General features: G+C 40.1%; 9 non-coding genes across 9 annotated transcripts; all 9 read right to left on the reverse strand.

The window, feature by feature from the left end:
• Positions 1 to 3,972: 3,972 nt before the first annotated feature.
• Positions 3,973 to 4,045, reverse strand: trnav-cac (transfer RNA valine (anticodon CAC)). The gene has a single exon. It is a non-coding gene; the product is annotated as a tRNA-Val (tRNA).
• An 885-nt stretch (positions 4,046 to 4,930) lies between these two features.
• Positions 4,931 to 5,003, reverse strand: trnav-aac (transfer RNA valine (anticodon AAC)). The gene has a single exon. It is a non-coding gene; the product is annotated as a tRNA-Val (tRNA).
• A 1,916-nt stretch (positions 5,004 to 6,919) lies between these two features.
• trnav-cac (transfer RNA valine (anticodon CAC)) lies at positions 6,920 to 6,992 on the reverse strand. Its single transcript has one exon. It is a non-coding gene; the product is annotated as a tRNA-Val (tRNA).
• Positions 6,993 to 7,877: 885 nt separating this feature from the next.
• Positions 7,878 to 7,950, reverse strand: trnav-aac (transfer RNA valine (anticodon AAC)). Its single transcript has one exon. It is a non-coding gene; the product is annotated as a tRNA-Val (tRNA).
• A 1,932-nt stretch (positions 7,951 to 9,882) lies between these two features.
• trnav-cac (transfer RNA valine (anticodon CAC)) lies at positions 9,883 to 9,955 on the reverse strand. Its single transcript has one exon. It is a non-coding gene; the product is annotated as a tRNA-Val (tRNA).
• Positions 9,956 to 10,840: 885 nt separating this feature from the next.
• On the reverse strand, positions 10,841 to 10,913 carry trnav-aac (transfer RNA valine (anticodon AAC)). The gene has a single exon. It is a non-coding gene; the product is annotated as a tRNA-Val (tRNA).
• A 4,896-nt stretch (positions 10,914 to 15,809) lies between these two features.
• Positions 15,810 to 15,882, reverse strand: trnav-cac (transfer RNA valine (anticodon CAC)). The gene has a single exon. It is a non-coding gene; the product is annotated as a tRNA-Val (tRNA).
• Positions 15,883 to 16,767: 885 nt separating this feature from the next.
• Positions 16,768 to 16,840, reverse strand: trnav-aac (transfer RNA valine (anticodon AAC)). Its single transcript has one exon. It is a non-coding gene; the product is annotated as a tRNA-Val (tRNA).
• Positions 16,841 to 18,772: 1,932 nt separating this feature from the next.
• trnav-cac (transfer RNA valine (anticodon CAC)) lies at positions 18,773 to 18,845 on the reverse strand. Its single transcript has one exon. It is a non-coding gene; the product is annotated as a tRNA-Val (tRNA).
• Positions 18,846 to 19,411: the final 566 nt, after the last annotated feature.

Raw genomic sequence — 19,411 nt, forward strand, 5'->3', positions numbered from 1 at the left:
ATTATAATGACCCTGATAAATGAATTTGCCTGGCTCAGAGAAGCTGTCATTCTGGTCACATTCATACACATCGCACGGTGGAGGTCACCAAAAAAACGGCAACATTGATCCACAGGTTGGAGAGGCAGACAGCAAGGTTTAGACAAACCTCAACTGTTTCAAACCATATGCTAGCCTAGGGGCATTGGGAAATATTGTCTAGACCAGTGATATTTAAAGTCGGGGTCGGGGGGACTGCAGTGGGGATATATATATTCATTATTTAGGAACAAAAAATTACGAGTACAGATTATTGTACGAGACAATATAGAAACGTTTTTGAGAAAGTTAATTAGAAAAAAAGTATTTGATTGGGTAATTGAAGGTTATTTGTTGATGTAAAAAAAAATGTAACGTACCGATTTTAAAGTTGTATTTGGGGTGGGATCACAAGAAATGATTGCAAAAAAATGGGGACCCCAGAAATTCTGGAGGAAAAAATGGTGTCCCTGCTGAAAAGGTTTGAATACCATTGGTCTAGACACATTTTTCCAGGGGAGATGAAGTTTATAAATTGACTGGCTGGGCCGTGGAACAGTGGATGCGCATTTATAAATCTAATGGAACCGCTAACAGGCACTACCTGCAGAATGCTGGGATGGTGGTGCTTCAACTCCCTGCTATTAACCAATTAGCATCCAGGATCCAAACAACCTGTTTTATAACATTGCATTGCCTCTGGTTATTGAAAGACATGTCTAAGACTGGTCTATTCATGTATTCTGCAGGCCTATGTATTTGTTTCGTTTTTTTCAGTTATCACTATCTGCCTCTGGTTAATGAAAGACATGTCTAAGACTGGTCTATTCATGTATTCTGTAGGCCTATGTATTTGTTTCGTTTTTTTCAGTTATCACTATCTGCCTCTGGTTAATGAAAGACATGTCTAAGACTGGTCTATTCATGTATTCTGCAGGCCTATGTATTTGTTTCGTTTTTTTCAGTTATGACCCTGTTTCTGTCATCACTATCTGTTTTGTTAAAATTTGTTTTCGCCCGGTTTCGAACCGGGGACCTTTCGCATGTGAGGCGACTGTGATAACCACTACACTACGGAAACTGCAAGGAAAAGAGTGGAAGTCATGGAAAATGTTAGGAATGCCCACAAGTCTACTGCCCATAATATCCCAAATAGAGTACCACAGTAGGAGTCATAATACCCATAAGAACTAGCGGTCGAACAGGGAAATGGTTCCAATCGTTTTTCCACCATTCATATTCCCCACAGGGGATTTTAAAAACAGTTAAAAAAGGCCTGTGTTTCTTGTTGGCTTACCCTGGCATGGTAACCGTGTAATTCTCTCTAGGACAAGGTGACTTTTATAAAAAATATTCGCCTGTATTTACCCCCCCAAAATTAAATGCTAATTAACTGCTAATGTGGCTATCATAAAGAACTACAAATGTATTATTTTAAGTGTTTCTAAAATCCCATATGGGAAAAATGAATGGTGGAAAAATGGTTGGAACCATTTCCCTGTTTGACCGCTAGGTTTTATGGGTATTATGACACCTCCACTGTGGGGCTTTCCCCAGTTGTATTTGACAATTTGTATCATGTTAAATATTAGCCACTATCGGGAGCCACTGTCAGTAACAGCCACATACATTTATTTTGGCATACTTTCATTCCGTTGACCTTTCTTTAATCTGTCACATCCTTGTGAATTGTTCCTGAGGGTTGCTAGCATTAGTGAATCATATTAAGCTAAAGTATTGCAATAATTTGGGACATGTAGCCTATTTGAATCATTATGGAACTCAGACCACACGTAGCAGGAATTTATTCAGAGCGCCCAAGCTAGCCACCCCAGCAGAGTGCGTTACGCGACTTAAAAGGGTAAGTCTGAATAGCAAATACTGAGAAGTGCGTAGGAAAAGCATGAATTCCTAAATTGGGATCGAGCCCTAAGTGAATAGGATTACTATCTAATTTGTTAAAATGTGTTTCCGCCCGGTCTGGAACTGGGGACCTTTCGCGTGTTAGGCAAACATGAAAACCACTACACTACGGAAACTGCGTGAGTAGGATACTAAGGGTGTGACTTTGGCTGGGTGGGTGGGTGGGTGGGGCATTTATCGCTCTCAGAACCAAATGAAGTCAGAAATGACTTAGTCCATTAACTAAGCAATAAGGCTTGAGATCCCGGGAATTATCGTGTGAATAACTCCTGAATAAGGGCTGATTCACCGTAGGGATGGTTTGGCTGAGCAGCCGGCTCTTGGAAGAGTCTTGGTGGTTCCAAACTTCTTCCTTTTAAGAATGATGGAAGCCACTGTGTTCTTGGGTACCTTCAATGCTGCAGAAATGTATCGGTACCCTTCCCCACGTCTGTGCCTCGACACAATCCTGTCTCGGAGCTCTAGGGACAATTCCTTCCACCTCATGGCTTAGTTTATGCTCTGACATGCACTGTCAACTGTGGAACCTTGTATAGACAGACAGGTGTGTGCCTTTTCAAATCATGACCAATCCATTGAATTTACCACAGGTGGACTCCAATCAAGTTGTAGAAACATCTCAAGGATGATCAATGGAAACAGGATGGACCTGAGCTCAATTTCCAGACTCATAGCAAAGGGTCTGAAAACGTATGTAAATAAGGTATTTTTTAAATCTTTTTTTATGAATTAAAAATGATATGTTATCGCTTTGTCATTATGGGGTATTGTGTGTAGATAGATTTTATTTGACTTAATCCGTTTTCAGAATAAGGCTGTGACGTAACAAAATGTGGAAAAAAGTAAGGGGTCTGAATACTTTCCGAATGCACTGTAGCTATGCAGGCTAGCTACTTTTCCTTTGCTAGCCAGCCAACTAAATCTATCACACAATCACATCAAGCAGCTGAAAAGACAGAAAACTGTCTGCACTTTTGTTTGTTTTACCTAGGATTATATTGCCATTTCTTTGGATATATCCATTATAATGACCCTGATAAATGAATTTGCCTGGCTCAGAGAAGCTGTCATTCTGGTCACATTCATACACATCGCACGGTGGAGGTCACCAAAAAAACGGCAACATTGATCCACAGGTTGGAGAGGCAGACAGCAAGGTTTAGACAAACCTCAACTGTTTCAAACCATATGCTAGCCTAGGGGCATTGGGAAATATTGTCTAGACCAGTGATATTTAAAGTCGGGGTCGGGGGGACTGCAGTGGGGATATATATATTCATTATTTAGGAACAAAAAATTACGAGTACAGATTATTGTACGAGACAATATAGAAACGTTTTTGAGAAAGTTAATTAGAAAAAAAGTATTTGATTGGGTAATTGAAGGTTATTTGTTGATGTAAAAAAAAATGTAACGTACCGATTTTAAAGTTGTATTTGGGGTGGGATCACAAGAAATGATTGCAAAAAAATGGGGACCCCAGAAATTCTGGAGGAAAAAATGGTGTCCCTGCTGAAAAGGTTTGAATACCATTGGTCTAGACACATTTTTCCAGGGGAGATGAAGTTTATAAATTGACTGGCTGGGCCGTGGAACAGTGGATGCGCATTTATAAATCTAATGGAACCGCTAACAGGCACTACCTGCAGAATGCTGGGATGGTGGTGCTTCAACTCCCTGCTATTAACCAATTAGCATCCAGGATCCAAACAACCTGTTTTATAACATTGCATTGCCTCTGGTTATTGAAAGACATGTCTAAGACTGGTCTATTCATGTATTCTGCAGGCCTATGTATTTGTTTAGTTTTTTTCAGTTATCACTATCTGCCTCTGGTTAATGAAAGACATGTCTAAGACTGGTCTATTCATGTATTTGTTTAGTTTTTTTTCACTTATCACTATCTGCCTCTGGTTATTGAAAGACATGTCTAAGACTGGTCTATTCATGTATTCTGCAGGCCTATGTATTTGTTTCGTTTTTTTCAGTTATGACCCTGTTTCTGTCATCACTATCTGTTTTGTTAAAATTTGTTTCCACCCGGTTTCGAACCGGGGACCTTTCGCGTGTGAGGCGAACGTGATAACCACTACACTACAGAAACTACAAGAAAAAGAGTGGAAGTCATGGAAAATGTTAGGAATGCCCACAAGTCTACCGCCCATAATATCCCAAATAGAGTACCACAGTAGGAGTCATAATACCCATAAGAACTAGCGGTCGAGCAGGGAAATGGTTCCAATCGTTTTTCCACCATTCATATTCCCCACAGGGGATTTTAAAAACAGTTAAAAAAGGCCTGTGTTTCTTGTTGGCTTACCCTGGCATGGTAACCGTGTAATTCTCTCTCGGACAAGGTGACTTTTATAAAAAATATTCGCCTGTATTTACCCCCCCAAAATTAAATGCTAATTAACTGCTAATGTGGCTATCATAAAGAACTACAAATGTATTATTTTAAGTGTTTCTAAAATCCCATATGGGAAAAATGAATGGTGGAAAAATGGTTGGAACCATTTCCCTGTTTGACCGCTAGGTTTTATGGGTATTATGACACCTCCACTGTGGGGCTTTCCCCAGTTTTATTTGACAATTTGTATCATGTTAAATATTAGCCACTATCGGGAGCCACTGTCAGTAACAGCCACATACATTTATTTTGGCATACTTTCATTCCGTTGACCTTTCTTTAATCTGTCACATCCTTGTGAATTGTTCCTGAGGGTTGCTAGCATTAGTGAATCATATTAAGCTAAAGTATTGCAATAATTTGGGACATGTAGCCTATTTGAATCATTATGGAACTCAGACCACACGTAGCAGGAATTTATTCAGAGCGCCCAAGCTAGCCACCCCAGCAGAGTGCGTTACGCGACTTAAAAGGGTAAGTCTGAATAGCAAATACTGAGAAGTGCGTAGGAAAAGCATGAATTCCTAAATTGGGATCGAGCCCTAAGTGAATAGGTGTACTATCTAATTTGTTAAAATGTGTTTCCGCCCGGTCTCGAACCGGGGACCTTTCGCGAGTTAGGCGAACGTGATAACCGCTACACTACGGAAACTGCATGAGTAGCATACTAAGGGTGTGACTTTGGCTGGGTTGGTGGGTGGGTGGGGCATTTATCGCTATCAGAACCAAATGAAGTCAGAAATGACTTAGTCCATTAACTAAGCAATAAGGCTTGAGATCCCGGGAATTATCGTGTGAATAACTCCTGAATAAGGGCTGATTCACCGTTTGGATGGTTTGGCTGAGCAGCCGGCTCTTGGAAGAGTCTTGGTGGTTCCAAACTTCTTCCTTTTAAGAATGATGGAAGCCACTGTGTTCTTGGGTACCTTCAATGCTGCAGAAATGTATCGGTACCCTTCCCCACGTCTGTGCCTCGACACAATCCTGTCTCGGAGCTCTAGGGACAATTCCTTCCACCTCATGGCTTAGTTTATGCTCTGACATGCACTGTCAACTGTGGAACCTTATATAGACAGACAGGTGTGTGCCTTTTCAAATCATGACCAATCCATTGAATTTACCACAGGTGGACTCCAATCAAGTTGTAGAAACATCTCAAGGATGATCAATGGAAACAGGATGGACCTGAGCTCAATTTCCAGACTCATAGCAAAGGGTCTGAAAACGTATGTAAATAAGGTATTTTTTAAATCTTTTTTTATGAATTAAAAATGATATGTTATCGCTTTGTCATTATGGGGTATTGTGTGTAGATAGATTTTATTTGACTTAATCCGTTTTCAGAATAAGGCTGTAACGTAACAAAATGTGGAAAAAAGTAAGGGGTCTGAATACTTTCCGAATGCACTGTAGCTATGCAGGCTAGCTACTTTTCCTTTGCTAGCCAGCCAACTAAATCTATCACACAATCACATCAAGCAGCTGAAATGACAGAAAACTGTCTGCACTTTTGTTTGTTTTACCTAGGATTATATTGCCATTTCTTTGGATATATCCATTATAATGAACCTGATAAATGAATTTGCCTGGCTCAGAGAAGCTGTCATTCTGGTCACATTCATACACATCGCACGGTGGAGGTCACCAAAAAAACGGCAACATTGATCCACAGGTTGGAGAGGCAGACAGCAAGGTTTAGACAAACCTCAACTGTTTCAAACCATATGCTAGCCTAGGGGCATTGGGAAATATTGTCTAGACCAGTGATATTTAAAGTCGGGGTCGGGGGGACTGCACTGGGGATATATATATTCATTATTTAGGAACAAAAAATTATGAGTACAGATTATTGTACGAGACAATATAGAAACGTTTTTGAGAAAGTTAATTAGAAAAAAAGTATTTGATTGGGTAATTGAAGGTTATTTGTTGATGTAAAAAAAAATGTAACGTACCGATTTTAAAGTTGTATTTGGGGTGGGATCACAAGAAATGATTGCAAAAAAATGGGGACCCCAGAAATTCTGGAGGAAAAAATGCTGTCCCTGCTGAAAAGGTTTGAATACCATTGGTCTAGACACATTTTTCCAGGGGAGATGAAGTTTATAAATTGACTGGCTGGGCCGTGGAACAGTGGATGCGCATTTATAAATCTAATGGAACCGCTAACAGGCACTACCTGCAGAATGCTGGGATGGTGGAGCTTCAACTCCCTGCTATTAACCAATTAGCATCCAGGATCCAAACAACCTGTTTTATAACATTGCATTGCCTCTGGTTATTGAAAGACATGTCTAAGACTGGTCTATTCATGTATTCTGCAGGCCTATGTATTTGTTTAGTTTTTTTCAGTTATCACTATCTGCCTCTGGTTAATGAAAGACATGTCTAAGACTGGTCTATTCATGTATTTGTTTAGTTTTTTTTCACTTATCACTATCTGCCTCTGGTTATTGAAAGACATGTCTAAGACTGGTCTATTCATGTATTCTGCAGGCCTATGTATTTGTTTCGTTTTTTGTCAGTTATGACCCTATTTCTGTCATCACTATCTGTTTTGTTCAAATTTGTTTCCACCCGGTTTCGAACCGGGGACCTTTTGCGTGTGAGGCGAACGTGATAACCACTACACTACAGAAACTACAAGGAAAAGAGTGGAAGTCATGGAAAATGTTAGGAATGCCCACAAGTCTACCGCCCATAATATCCCAAATAGAGTACCACAGTAGGAGTCATAATACCCATAAGAACTAGCGGTCGAACAGGGAAATGGTTCCAATCGTTTTTCCACCATTCATATTCCCCACAGGGGATTTTAAAAACAGTTAAAAAAGGCCTGTGTTTCTTGTTGGCTTACCCTGGCATGGTAACCGTGTAATTCTCTCTCGGACAAGGTGACTTTTATAAAAAATATTCGCCTGTATTTACCCCCCCAAAATTAAATGCTAATTAACTGCTAATGTGGCTATCATAAAGAACTACAAATGTATTATTTTAAGTGTTTCTAAAATCCCATATGGGAAAAATGAATGGTGGAAAAATGGTTGGAACCATTTCCCTGTTTGACCGCTAGGTTTTATGGGTATTATGACACCTCCACTGTGGGGCTTTCCCCAGTTTTATTTGACAATTTGTATCATGTTAAATATTAGCCACTATCGGGAGCCACTGTCAGTAACAGCCACATACATTTATTTTGGCATACTTTCATTCCGTTGACCTTTCTTTAATCTGTCACATCCTTGTGAATTGTTCCTGAGGATTGCTAGCATTAGTGAATCATATTAAGCTAAAGTATTGCAATAATTTGGGACATGTAGCCTATTTGAATCATTATGGAACTCAGACCACACGTAGCAGGAATTTATTCAGAGCGCCCAAGCTAGCCACCCCAGCAGAGTGCGTTACGCGACTTAAAAGGGTAAGTCTGAATAGCAAATACTGAGAAGTGCGTAGGAAAAGCATGAATTCCTAAATTGGGATCGAGCCCTAAGTGAATAGGTGTACTATCTAATTTGTTAAAATGTGTTTCCGCCCGGTCTCGAACCGGGGACCTTTCGCGTGTTAGGCGAACGTGATAACCGCTACACTACGGAAACTGCGTGAGTAGCATACTAAGGGTGTGACTTTGGTTGGGTGGGTGGGTGGGTGGGGCATTTATCGCTCTCAGAACCAATTGAAGTCAGAAATGACTTAGTCCATTAACTAAGCAATAAGGCTTGAGATCCCGGGAATTATCGTGTGAATAAGTCCTGAATAAGGGCTGATTCACCGTAGGGATGGTTTGGCTGAGCAGCCGGCTCTTGGAAGAGTCTTGGTGGTTCCAAACTTCTTCCTTTTAAGAATGATGGAAGCCACTGTGTTCTTGGGTACCTTCAATGCTGCAGAAATGTATCGGTACCCTTCCCCACGTCTGTGCCTCGACACAATCCTGTCTCGGAGCTCTAGGGACAATTCCTTCCATCTCATGGCTTAGTTTATGCTCTGACATGCACTGTCAACTGTGGAACCTTATATAGACAGACAGGTGTGTGCCTTTTCAAATCATGACCAATCCATTGAATTTACCACAGGTGGACTCCAATCAAGTTGTAGAAACATCTCAAGGATGATCAATGGAAACAGGATGGACCTGAGCTCAATTTCCAGACTCATAGCAAAGGGTCTGAAAACGTATGTAAATAAGGTATTTTTTAAATCTTTTTTTATGAATTAAAAATGGTATGTTATCGCTTTGTCATTATGGGGTATTGTGTGTAGATAGATTTTATTTGACTTAATCCGTTTTCAGAATAAGGCTGTAACGTAACAAAATGTGGAAAAAAGTAAGGGGTCTGAATACTTTCCGAATGCACTGTAGCTATGCAGGCTAGCTACTTTTCCTTTGCTAGCCAGCCAACTAAATCTATCACACAATCACATCAAGCAGCTGAAATGACAGAAAACTGTCTGCACTTTTGTTTGTTTTACCTAGGATTATATTGCCATTTCTTTGGATATATCCATTATAATGACCCTGATAAATGAATTTGCCTGGCTCAGAGAAGCTGTCATTCTGGTCACATTCATACACATCGCACGGTGGAGGTCACCAAAAAAACGGCAACATTGATCCACAGGTTGGAGAGGCAGACAGCAAGGTTTAGACAAACCTCAACTGTTTCAAACCATATGCTAGCCTAGGGGCATTGGGAAATATTGTCTAGACCAGTGATATTTAAAGTCGGGGTCGGGGGGACTGCAGTGGGGATATATATATTCATTATTTAGGAACAAAAAATTATGAGTACAGATTATTGTACGAGACAATATAGAAACGTTTTTGAGAAAGTTAATTAGAAAAAAAGTATTTGATTGGGTAATTGAAGGTTATTTGTTGATGTAAAAAAAAATGTAACGTACCGATTTTAAAGTTGTATTTGGGGTGGGATCACAAGAAATGATTGCAAAAAAATGGGGACCCCAGAAATTCTGGAGGAAAAAATGGTGTCCCTGCTGAAAAGGTTTGAATACCATTGGTCTAGACACATTTTTCCAGGGGAGATGAAGTTTATAAATTGACTGGCTGGGCCGTGGAACAGTGGATGCGCATTTATAAATCTAATGGAACCGCTAACAGGCACTACCTGCAGAATGCTGGGATGGTGGTGCTTCAACTCCCTGCTATTAACCAATTAGCATCCAGGATCCAAACAACCTGTTTTATAACATTGCATTGCCTCTGGTTATTGAAAGACATGTCTAAGACTGGTCTATTCATGTATTCTGCAGGCCTATGTATTTGTTTCGTTTTTTTCAGTTATCACTATCTGCCTCTGGTTAATGAAAGACATGTCTAAGACTGGTCTATTCATGTATTCTGTAGGCCTATGTATTTGTTTAGTTTTTTTTCACTTATCACTATCTGCCTCTGGTTATTGAAAGACATGTCTAAGACTGGTCTATTCATGTATTCTGCAGGCCTATGTATTTGTTTCGTTTTTTTCAGTTATGACCCTGTTTCTGTCATCACTATCTGTTTTGTTAAAATTTGTTTCCACCCGGTTTCGAACCGGGGACCTTTCGCGTGTGAGGCGAACGTGATAACCACTACACTACAGAAACTACAAGGAAAAGAGTGGAAGTCATGGAAAATGTTAGGAATGCCCACAAGTCTACCGCCCATAATATCCCAAATAGAGTACCACAGTAGGAGTCATAATACCCATAAGAACTAGCGGTCGAACAGGGAAATGGTTCCAATCGTTTTTCCACCATTCATATTCCCCACAGGGGATTTTAAAAACAGTTAAAAAAGGCCTGTGTTTCTTGTTGGCTTACCCTGGCATGGTAACCGTGTAATTCTCTCTCGGACAAGGTGACTTTTATAAAAAATATTCGCCTGTATTTACCCCCCCAAAATTAAATGCTAATTAACTGCTAATGTGGCTATCATAAAGAACTACAAATGTATTATTTTAAGTGTTTCTAAAATCCCATATGGGAAAAATGAATGGTGGAAAAATGGTTGGAACCATTTCCCTGTTTGACCGCTAGGTTTTATGGGTATTATGACACCTCCACTGTGGGGCTTTCCCCAGTTTTATTTGACAATTTGTATCATGTTAAATATTAGCCACTATCGGGAGCCACTGTCAGTAACAGCCACATACATTTATTTTGGCATACTTTCATTCCGTTGACCTTTCTTTAATCTGTCACATCCTTGTGAATTGTTCCTGAGGATTGCTAGCATTAGTGAATCATATTAAGCTAAAGTATTGCAATAATTTGGGACATGTAGCCTATTTGAATCATTATGGAACTCAGACCACACGTAGCAGGAATTTATTCAGAGCGCCCAAGCTAGCCACCCCAGCAGAGTGCGTTACGCGACTTAAAAGGGTAAGTCTGAATAGCAAATACTGAGAAGTGCGTAGGAAAAGCATGAATTCCTAAATTGGGATCGAGCCCTAAGTGAATAGGTGTACTATCTAATTTGTTAAAATGTGTTTCCGCCCGGTCTCGAACCGGGGACCTTTCGCGTGTTAGGCGAACGTGATAACCGCTACACTACGGAAACTGCGTGAGTAGCATACTAAGGGTGTGACTTTGGTTGGGTGGGTGGGTGGGTGGGGCATTTATCGCTCTCAGAACCAATTGAAGTCAGAAATGACTTAGTCCATTAACTAAGCAATAAGGCTTGAGATCCCGGGAATTATCGTGTGAATAAGTCCTGAATAAGGGCTGATTCACCGTAGGGATGGTTTGGCTGAGCAGCCGGCTCTTGGAAGAGTCTTGGTGGTTCCAAACTTCTTCCTTTTAAGAATGATGGAAGCCACTGTGTTCTTGGGTACCTTCAATGCTGCAGAAATGTATCGGTACCCTTCCCCACGTCTGTGCCTCGACACAATCCTGTCTCAGAGCTCTAGGGACAATTCCTTCCACCTCATGGCTTAGTTTATGCTCTGACATGCACTGTCAACTGTGGAACCTTATATAGACAGACAGGTGTGTGCCTTTTCAAATCATGACCAATCCATTGAATTTACCACAGGTGGACTCCAATCAAGTTGTAGAAACATCTCAAGGATGATCAATGGAAACAGGATGGACCTGAGCTCAATTTCCAGACTCATAGCAAAGGGTCTGAAAACGTATGTAAATAAGGTATTTTTTAAATCTTTTTTTATGAATTAAAAATGATATGTTATCGCTTTGTCATTATGGGGTATTGTGTGTAGATAGATTTTAGTTGACTTAATCCGTTTTCAGAATAAGGCTGTAACGTAACAAAATGTGGAAAAAAGTAAGGGGTCTGAATACTTTCCGAATGCACTGTAGCTATGCAGGCTAGATACTTTTCCTTTGCTAGCCAGCCAACTAAATCTATCACACAATCACATCAAGCAGCTGAAATGACAGAAAACTGTCTGCACTTTTGTTTGTTTTACCTAGGATTATATTGCCATTTCTTTGGATATATCCATTATAATGACCCTGATAAATTAATTTGCCTGGCTCAGAGAAGCTGTCATTCTGGTCACATTCATACACATCGCACGGTGGAGGTCATCAAAAAAACGGCAACATTGATCCACAGGTTGGAGAGGCAGACAGCAAGGTTTAGACAAACCTCAACTGTTTCAAACCATATGCTAGCCTAGGGGCATTGGGAAATATTGTCTAGACCAGTGATATTTAAAGTCGGGGTCGGGGGGACTGCAGTGGGGATATATATATTTATTATTTAGGAACAAAAAATTACGAGTACAGATTATTGTACGAGACAATATAGAAACGTTTTTGAGAAAGTTAATTAGAAAAAAAGTATTTGATTGGGTAATTGAAGGTTATTTGTTGATGTAAAAAAAAATGTAACGTACCGATTTTAAAGTTGTATTTGGGGTGGGATCACAAGAAATGATTGCAAAAAAATGGGGACCCCAGAAATTCTGGAGGAAAAAATGGTGTCCCTGCTGAAAAGGTTTGAATACCATTGGTCTAGACACATTTTTCCAGGGGAGATGAAGTTTATAAATTGACTGGCTGGGCCGTGGAACAGTGGATGCGCATTTATAAATCTAATGGAACCGCTAACAGGCACTACCTGCAGAATGCTGGGATGGTGGTGCTTCAACTCCCTGCTATTAACCAATTAGCATCCAGGATCCAAACAACCTGTTTTATAACATTGCATTGCCTCTGGTTATTGAAAGACATGTCTAAGACTGGTCTATTCATGTATTCTGCAGGCCTATGTATTTGTTTCGTTTTTTTCAGTTATCACTATCTGCCTCTGGTTAATGAAAGACATGTCTAAGACTGGTCTATTCATGTATTCTGTAGGCCTATGTATTTGTTTAGTTTTTTTTCACTTATCACTATCTGCCTCTGGTTATTGAAAGACATGTCTAAGACTGGTCTATTCATGTATTCTGCAGGCCTATGTATTTGTTTCGTTTTTTTCAGTTATGACCCTGTTTCTGTCATCACTATCTGTTTTGTTAAAATTGGTTTCCACCCGGTTTCGAACCGGGGACCTTTCGCGTGTGAGGCGAACGTGATAACTACTACACTACAGAAACTACAAGGAAAAGAGTGGAAGTCATGGAAAATGTTAGGAATGCCCACAAGTCTACCGCCCATAATATCCCAAATAGAGTACCACAGTAGGAGTCATAATACCCATAAGAACTAGCGGTCGAACAGGGAAATGGTTCCAATCGTTTTTCCACCATTCATATTCCCCACAGGGGATTTTAAAAACAGTTAAAAAAGGCCTGTGTTTCTTGTTGGCTTACCCTGGCATGGTAACCGTGTAATTCTCTCTCGGACAAGGTGACTTTTATAAAAAATATTCGCCTGTATTTACCCCCCCAAAATTAAATGCTAATTATCTGCTAATGTGGCTATCATAAAGAACTACAAATGTATTATTTTAAGTGTTTCTAAAATCCCATATGGGAAAAATGAATGGTGGAAAAATGGTTGGAACCATTTCCCTGTTTGACCGCTAGGTTTTATGGGTATTATGACACCTCCACTGTGGGGCTTTCCCCAGTTTTATTTGACAATTTGTATCATGTTAAATATTAGCCACTATCGGGAGCCACTGTCAGTAACAGCCACATACATTTATTTTGGCATACTTTCATTCCGTTGACCTTTCTTTAATCTGTCACATCCTTGTGAATTGTTCCTGAGGGTTGCTAGCATTAGTGAATCATATTAAGCTAAAGTATTGCAATAATTTGGGACATGTAGCCTATTTGAATCATTATGGAACTCAGACCACACGTAGCAGGAATTTATTCAGAGCGCCCAAGCTAGCCACCCCAGCAGAGTGCGTTACGCGACTTAAAAGGGTAAGTCTGAATAGCAAATACTGAGAAGTGCGTAGGAAAAGCATGAATTCCTAAATTGGGATCGAGCCCTAAGTGAATAGGATTACTATCTAATTTGTTAAAATGTGTTTCCGCCCGGTCTGGAACTGGGGACCTTTCGCGTGTTAGGCAAACGTGAAAACCACTACACTACGGAAACTGCGTGAGTAGGATACTAAGGGTGTGACTTTGGCTGGGTGGGTGGGTGGGTGGGGCATTTATCGCTCTCAGAACCAAATGAAGTCAGAAATGACTTAGTCCATTAACTAAGCAATAAGGCTTGAGATCCCGGGAATTATCGTGTGAATAACTCCTGAATAAGGGCTGATTCACCGTAGGGATGGTTTGGCTGAGCAGCCGGCTCTTGGAAGAGTCTTGGTGGTTCCAAACTTCTTCCTTTTAAGAATGATGGAAGCCACTGTGTTCTTGGGTACCTTCAATGCTGCAGAAATGTATCGGTACCCTTCCCCACGTCTGTGCCTCGACACAATCCTGTCTCGGAGCTCTAGGGACAATTCCTTCCACCTCATGGCTTAGTTTATGCTCTGACATGCACTGTCAACTGTGGAACCTTATATAGACAGACAGGTGTGTGCCTTTTCAAATCATGACCAATCCATTGAATTTACCACAGGTGGACTCCAATCAAGTTGTAGAAACATCTCAAGGATGATCAATGGAAACAGGATGGACCTGAGCTCAATTTCCAGACTCATAGCAAAGGGTCTGAAAACGTATGTAAATAAGGTATTTTTTAAATCTTTTTTTATGAATTAAAAATGATATGTTATCGCTTTGTCATTATGGGGTATTGTGTGTAGATAGATTTTATTTGACTTAATCCGTTTTCAGAATAAGGCTGTAACGTAACAAAATGTGGAAAAAAGTAAGGGGTCTGAATACTTTCCGAATGCACTGTAGCTATGCAGGCTAGCTACTTTTCCTTTGCTAGCCAGCCAACTAAATCTATCACACAATCACATCAAGCAGCTGAAATGACAGAAAACTGTCTGCACTTTTGTTTGTTTTACCTAGGATTATATTGCCATTTCTTTGGATATATCCATTATAATGACCCTGATAAATGAATTTGCCTGGCTCAGAGAAGCTGTCATTCTGGTCACATTCATACACATCGCACGGTGGAGGTCACCAAAAAAACGGCAACATTGATCCACAGGTTGGAGAGGCAGACAGCAAGGTTTAGACAAACCTCAACTGTTTCAAACCATATGCTAGCCTAGGGGCATTGGGAAATATTGTCTAGACCAGTGATATTTAAAGTCGGGGTCGGGGGGACTGCAGTGGGGATATATATATTCATTATTTAGGAACAAAAAATTATGAGTACAGATTATTGTACGAGACAATATAGAAACGTTTTTGAGAAAGTTAATTAGAAAAAAAGTATTTGATTGGGTAATTGAAGGTTATTTGTTGATGTAAAAAAAAATGTAACGTACCGATTTTAAAGTTGTATTTGGGGTGGGATCACAAGAAATGATTGCAAAAAAATGGGGACCCCAGAAATTCTGGAGGAAAAAATGGTGTCCCTGCTGAAAAGGTTTGAATACCATTGGTCTAGACACATTTTTCCAGGGGAGATGAAGTTTATAAATTGACTGGCTGGGCCGTGGAACAGTGGATGCGCATTTATAAATCTAATGGAACCGCTAACAGGCACTACCTGCAGAATGCTGGGATGGTGGTGCTTCAACTCCCTGCTATTAACCAATTAGCATCCAGGATCCAAACAACCTGTTTTATAACATTGCATTGCCTCTGGTTATTGAAAGACATGTCTAAGACTGGTCTATTCATGTATTCTGCAGGCCTATGTATTTGTTTCGTTTTTTTCAGTTATCACTATCTGCCTCTGGTTAATGAAAGACATGTCTAAGACTGGTCTATTCATGTATTCTGTAGGCCTATGTATTTGTTTAGTTTTTTTTCACTTATCACTATCTGCCTCTGGTTATTGAAAGACATGTCTAAGACTGGTCTATTCATGTATTCTGCAGGCCTATGTATTTGTTTCGTTTTTTGTCAGTTATGACCCTATTTCTGTCATCACTATCTGTTTTGTTCAAATTTGTTTCCACCCGGTTTCGAACCGGGGACCTTTCGCGTGTGAGGCGAACGTGATAACCACTACACTACAGAAACTACAAGGAAAAGAGTGGAAGTCATGGAAAATGTTAGGAATGCCCACAAGTCTACCGCCCATAATATCCCAAATAGAGTACCACAGTAGGAGTCATAATACCCATAAGAACTAGCGGTCGAACAGGGAAATGGTTCCAATCGTTTTTCCACCATTCATATTCCCCACAGGGGATTTTAAAAACAGTTAAAAAAGGCCTGTGTTTCTTGTTGGCTTACCCTGGCATGGTAACCGTGTAATTCTCTCTCGGACAAGGTGACTTTTATAAAAAATATTCGCCTGTATTTACCCCCCCAAAATTAAATGCTAATTAACTGCTAATGTGGCTATCATAAAGAACTACAAATGTATTATTTTAAGTGTTTCTAAAATCCCATATGGGAAAAATGAATGGTGGAAAAATGGTTGGAACCATTTCCCTGTTTGACCGCTAGGTTTTATGGGTATTATGACACCTCCACTGTGGGGCTTTCCCCAGTTTTATTTGACAATTTGTATCATGTTAAATATTAGCCACTATCGGGAGCCACTGTCAGTAACAGCCACATACATTTATTTTGGCATACTTTCATTCCGTTGACCTTTCTTTAATCTGTCACATCCTTGTGAATTGTTCCTGAGGATTGCTAGCATTAGTGAATCATATTAAGCTAAAGTATTGCAATAATTTGGGACATGTAGCCTATTTGAATCATTATGGAACTCAGACCACACGTAGCAGGAATTTATTCAGAGCGCCCAAGCTAGCCACCCCAGCAGAGTGCGTTACGCGACTTAAAAGGGTAAGTCTGAATAGCAAATACTGAGAAGTGCGTAGGAAAAGCATGAATTCCTAAATTGGGATCGAGCCCTAAGTGAATAGGTGTACTATCTAATTTGTTAAAATGTGTTTCCGCCCGGTCTCGAACCGGGGACCTTTCGCGTGTTAGGCGAATGTGATAACCGCTACACTACAGAAACTGCATGAGTAGCATACTAAGGGTGTGACTTTGGCTGGGTGGGTGGGTGGGTGGGGCATTTATCGCTCTCAGAACCAAATGAAGTCAGAAATGACTTAGTCCATTAACTAAGCAATAAGGCTTGAGATCCCGGGAATTATCGTGTGAATAACTCCTGAATAAGGGCTGATTCACCGTAGGGATGGTTTGGCTGAGCAGCCGGCTCTTGGAAGAGTATTGGTGGTTCCAAACTTCTTCCTTTTAAGAATGATGGAAGCCACTGTGTTCTTGGGTACCTTCAATGCTGCAGAAATGTATCGGTACCCTTCCCCACGTCTGTGCCTCGACACAATCCTGTCTCGGAGCTCTAGGGACAATTCCTTCCACCTCATGGCTTAGTTTATGCTCTGACATGCACTGTCAACTGTGGAACCTTATATAGACAGACAGGTGTGTGCCTTTTCAAATCATGACCAATCCATTGAATTTACCACAGGTGGACTCCAATCAAGTTGTAGAAACATCTCAAGGATGATCAATGGAAACAGGATGGACCTGAGCTCAATTTCCAGACTCATAGCAAAGGGTCTGAAAACGTATGTAAATAAGGTATTTTTTAAATCTTTTTTTATGAATTAAAAATGATATGTTATCGCTTTGTCATTATTGGGTATTGTGTGTAGATAGATTTTATTTGACTTAATCCGTTTTCAGAATAAGGCTGTAACGTAACAAAATGTGGAAAAAAGTAAGGGGTCTGAATACTTTCCGAATGCACTGTAGCTATGCAGGCTAGATACTTTTCCTTTGCTAGCCAGCCAACTAAATCTATCACACAATCACATCAAGCAGCTGAAATGACAGAAAACTGTCTGCACTTTTGTTTGTTTTACCTAGGATTATATTGCCATTTCTTTGGATATATCCATTATAATGAACCTGATAAATGAATTTGCCTGGCTCAGAGAAGCTGTCATTCTGGTCACATTCAAACACATCGCACGGTGGAGGTCACCAAAAAAACGGCAACATTGATCCACAGGTTGGAGAGGCAGACAGCAAGGTTTAGACAAACCTCAACTGTTTCAAACCATATGCTAGCCTAGGGGCATTGGGAAATATTGTCTAGACCAGTGATATTTAAAGTCGGGGTCGGGGGGACTGCAGTGGGGATATATATATTCATTATTTAGGAACAAAAAATTATGAGTACAGATTATTGTACGAGACAATATAGAAACGTTTTTGAGAAAGTTAATTAGAAAAAAAGTATTTGATTGGGTAATTGAAGGTTATTTGTTGATGTAAAAAAAAATGTAACGTACCGATTTTAAAGTTGTATTTGGGGTGGGATCACAAGAAATGATTGCAAAAAAATGGGGACCCCAGAAATTCTGGAGGAAAAAATGGTGTCCCTGCTGAAAAGGTTTGAATACCATTGGTCTAGACACATTTTTCCAGGGGAGATGAAGTTTATAAATTGACTGGCTGGGCCGTGGAACAGTGGATGCGCATTTATAAATCTAATGGAACCGCTAACAGGCACTACCTGCAGAATGCTGGGATGGTGGTGCTTCAACTCCCTGCTATTAACCAATTAGCATCCAGGATCCAAACAACCTGTTTTATAACATTGCATTGCCTCTGGTTATTGAAAGACATGTCTAAGACTGGTCTATTCATGTATTCTGCAGGCCTATGTATTTGTTTCGTTTTTTTCAGTTATCACTATCTGCCTCTGGTTAATGAAAGACATGTCTAAGACTGGTCTATTCATGTATTCTGTAGGCCTATGTATTTGTTTAGTTTTTTTTCACTTATCACTATCTGCCTCTGGTTATTGAAAGACATGTCTTAGACTGGTCTATTCATGTATTCTGCAGGCCTATGTATTTGTTTCGTTTTTTTCAGTTATGACCCTGTTTCTGTCATCACTATCTGTTTTGTTAAAATTTGTTTCCACCCGGTTTCGAACCGGGGACCTTTCGCGTGTGAGGCGAACGTGATAACCACTACACTACAGAAACTACAAGGAAAAGAGTGGAAGTCATGGAAAATGTTAGGAATGCCCACAAGTCTACCGCCCATAATATCCCAAATAGAGTACCACAGTAGGAGTCATAATACCCATAAGAACTAGCGGTCGAACAGGGAAATGGTTCCAATCGTTTTTCCACCATTCATATTCCCCACAGGGGATTTTAAAAACAGTTAAAAAAGGCCTGTGTTTCTTGTTGGCTTACCCTGGCATGGTAACCGTGTAATTCTCTCTCGGACAAGGTGACTTTTATAAAAAATATTCGCCTGTATTTACCCCCCCAAAATTAAATGCTAATTAACTGCTAATGTGGCTATCATAAAGAACTACAAATGTATTATTTTAAGTGTTTCTAAAATCCCATATGGGAAAAATGAATGGTGGAAAAATGGTTGGAACCATTTCCCTGTTTGACCGCTAGGTTTTATGGGTATTATGACACCTCCACTGTGGGGCTTTCCCCAGTTTTATTTGACAATTTGTATCATGTTAAATATTAGCCACTATCGGGAGCCACTGTCAGTAACAGCCACATACATTTATTTTGGCATACTT

Source organism: Salmo salar, chromosome 14 (genome assembly GCF_965601325.2).
Source record: "Salmo salar chromosome 14, fSalSal1, whole genome shotgun sequence".
Taxonomy (NCBI): Eukaryota; Metazoa; Chordata; class Actinopteri; order Salmoniformes; family Salmonidae; genus Salmo; species Salmo salar.